At 34.0% G+C, this 2,332-nt stretch overlaps 1 protein-coding gene across 2 annotated transcripts in view; it reads left to right on the top strand.

Moving 5' to 3' along the window:
* The window catches only part of LOC119586275 (flotillin-1-like), a gene marked incomplete in the record, with an annotated part of 96,064 nt that overhangs the window by 3,706 nt on the left and 90,026 nt on the right, over positions 1-2,332 (top strand).

Raw genomic sequence — 2,332 nt, 5'->3', positions numbered from 1 at the left:
ATAGAAACAGGTTAAATAGTTTATTCTTTTTTTTTTTAAACTCTATACATCACTTAGTATGAATTTTTATTTTGATAATTTGAATTGAGCACTAATGTGTTGAAATGATTGATGTACCTTTTTCAGGGAAAGCAACTGCATGTATTTTCGCACACAGATTTTAGTTGATGTCTTTTGTCACCTCATGAAATGCCTGTTTGCAGGATGTTGTTACCAAGGAAAACCTCTGACGGTAGTGGGAGGACGTGGATTTGTATGGCCATGTATACAAATGATGCAAAGGTATTATTGGTAAACCTATAGTCCTAGTGGGCCAAATAGGAGAGTCTGTGATCAAGGCATTTATATACGTGTAGTTCTCAATACAATATCGATTTGTGGCGTAAGCATAGTTGTCTATTACTTTTGAGCCCCATTAGTTCATGCAAAGTGTATTTTGGGGTGTATGAGAACAAAATTAATTCATGTGGCTTTACCTGTTGCCTACTATTCTGTGGTATGTGAAGAGGTTTTTTTTAATCATAATTGGAATTGTGTGGTACTGTGATGTTTTAGATCTATGAATTACACAAGGGGCTGGATCCTTGTACAGATTCTCTATGGAGTTTCACCTGGTTTAGCACACCAAATGACTGTAATATAGTGCTTTGCCTATGTTTTTTTCTTTCCTTCATTATTTAAATCTTTTATGTCTGTTAGTACTAGAATGTTTTCTTGCTGGCTTTTTCTTTGGTTGTAGCTGCACTAGACAGACCTTAGTCTTGTCCATTAGGCACCAGCTAGAAGGCATTAAGATTATTGTGTATCCTCTGTGTGGCTTGAGTCATTTTGTCCCTGCTATCTTGCAGTTTCCCTTCATTTTACTTCTCCTGCTTCTCAGCAGGGAATATTTCTAGACTTGGATGTGCACTAATCATGCTAGTTGATGGATGTAATAACAATTTTTGCTGACATCACTAGTGAAACCCCCAAAATAAACAAGCTGGCTTATTGAAAAAGTAAGATCCAATTTCATAATCAAATGTGGTGTTCCACATTATTTTTTTTAACTAAAATTATTTTTGTTCTTGTTCTTTCATGGTTTCTTTTTATAAATTCAAGGAAAGCTTGAGAGTTTGGAATACCCTTCAAAATCCTCCCACATTGCTTTTTATTACTGCTAGGATACTAAGTTAACACAAAAGGACTGGCTGTTGCTAGCTTCGGGAGAGCTCATCTTACAAATTTGAGGCTCTGTCTTTTCTGGGCTCCACCTCATTCATGGTTTGATTGAGAGATGCAGCCATAATTGGGATTCACACAGGAATCTCTTTTGTTAATTTATTATTTTTCTTATTAAATTTGATTTTCTCTTAAACCTGAAACCTCTTTTTGTCCTGTAAGCAGGTGTAAAGTGTGATATGATTTAGAAGGTCATTGTCAGCATGTAGCAGCTGAAAATTGTCAGGGTTGTGTACAAGAAAACACATGGAATAATGATTCACACCTACACCATATAAGCAAATGCAGAGAGTCATAATGCAGTAATGAAGTATAGGTCTATAATTAAAGGTGATAATTTATTTGAGGAAATATTGTAATCCCTTCTCCTATTTAGTGTCTTTGCCAAGACACAACTTACTATAGTGTGTATGATTTTGAAAGTATAGTTGAGTCTGCCTGTTTGATATGTGTATGTAAATGCACAGGGATAGATACATTTATGATTTGATTGATTTATATGCATCAAAGTTTTTTTTTCTGCCCAAGTATATTATAAACTTCAACATATGCAGAAGAATATAGCTATTATGAATGGTATTTGATCAGCATAAGTTCCTTTATATTTTAAAGTCTGATTTTACTAATTTTAAGTATGCACACTGGAATGATGAAGCAGTAAGGGAACCCTGAGCTGAAAAATATCTTTCAAATGTATGCATAGCTGATTGGTATTTTGTACATGCAGTTTAAAGACATTTCACTAAGGCAGTTGTTAGGTAGGTGGTGATTGCCAGAAAGGAAACAGTGATGGATAGTGATTGCCATGATAAAGGAAGAAGGGATGTATAGATCAAGGGTTACATGTTAGTCATGAGCTCACATAATAGTTTTGTTAGGGTACAAAAGGTTTTATTCTTTCTGTAATTATTAAGAAGATTTAGAGATGTTTACTTACGTATGTGTGCAAGTAAAAATTCTAGGGGTACACATGGATTTTTTTTCTGGGAATTTGTCTCTATTCTAAAAGAATATTAATGAGTAAATCAGCTTCAGGCTGACACCTTGTAAGAATATATTGTACATGGTTTACTTTTGTAATATTTATGTTTAAAATGGTAAAAAATATTAG

Source organism: Penaeus monodon, chromosome 21 (genome assembly GCF_015228065.2).
Source record: "Penaeus monodon isolate SGIC_2016 chromosome 21, NSTDA_Pmon_1, whole genome shotgun sequence".
Lineage (NCBI taxonomy): Eukaryota > Metazoa > Arthropoda > Malacostraca > Decapoda > Penaeidae > Penaeus > Penaeus monodon.
This window is presented reverse-complemented; position numbering and strand designations above follow the sequence as displayed.